A 713-nucleotide genomic window follows, 5' to 3' on the forward strand; every position below is an offset into this window, starting at 1 on the left:
GATGAAATCAAAGTCATATTTTGGCTCCTGTGGATTCGGTTTAATTTTCCTCAGCTTCAGCTTGAACTTGCATAAGACTGTTAGAGCCGGTAGATAAATTTAGTAGAGTGATAGGATACAAGATCAAAATCCAGAAATCAGTGGCATTCCTCCACAGTAACATAAAACCCAGAGACGGAAACCAAGAAAGCAATGCTATTTACAGTAACCAACCACAAATTGAGATACTTGGAGTTGAACCTAACTAGAAACATATACAGAGAAAATTACAGAATATTTCTGCAATACACAGTAAATGACCTAAATAAATGGAAAAATATGCCCTGTTCATGGGTAGGAAGACTCAATATTGTGAAAATGACAATCCTACAAAAGCAATCTATATGTTCAGTGCCACAGATACCCAATTCATTTTTCAAGGAGATCGAAAAGGAAATGTCTAGTTTATATAGAGAGGGAAAAGACCTCTAATAAGCAAAGCACTTCTGAAAACAAAAAAGCATGGCACTCCTTGACCTCAAAACCTACTACACAACAGTGGTAACCAGTACAGCATGGTACTGGTACAATGGTACATAAACCATTGGAACAAAATTGAGAACTCTGGAATAGGCTCAACTCATATTCTACAAGGAAATAAAACCTTGGGGAAGGTTTTAAGAAATGGGGAAATGACAACCTCTTCAACAAATGGTGCTGGCAAAACTAGACTT

Source organism: Elephantulus edwardii, unplaced genomic scaffold, assembly GCF_000299155.1.
Source record: "Elephantulus edwardii isolate Elephantulus edwardi_28Jun2011 unplaced genomic scaffold, EleEdw1.0 scaffold00011, whole genome shotgun sequence".
Lineage (NCBI taxonomy): Eukaryota > Metazoa > Chordata > Mammalia > Macroscelidea > Macroscelididae > Elephantulus > Elephantulus edwardii.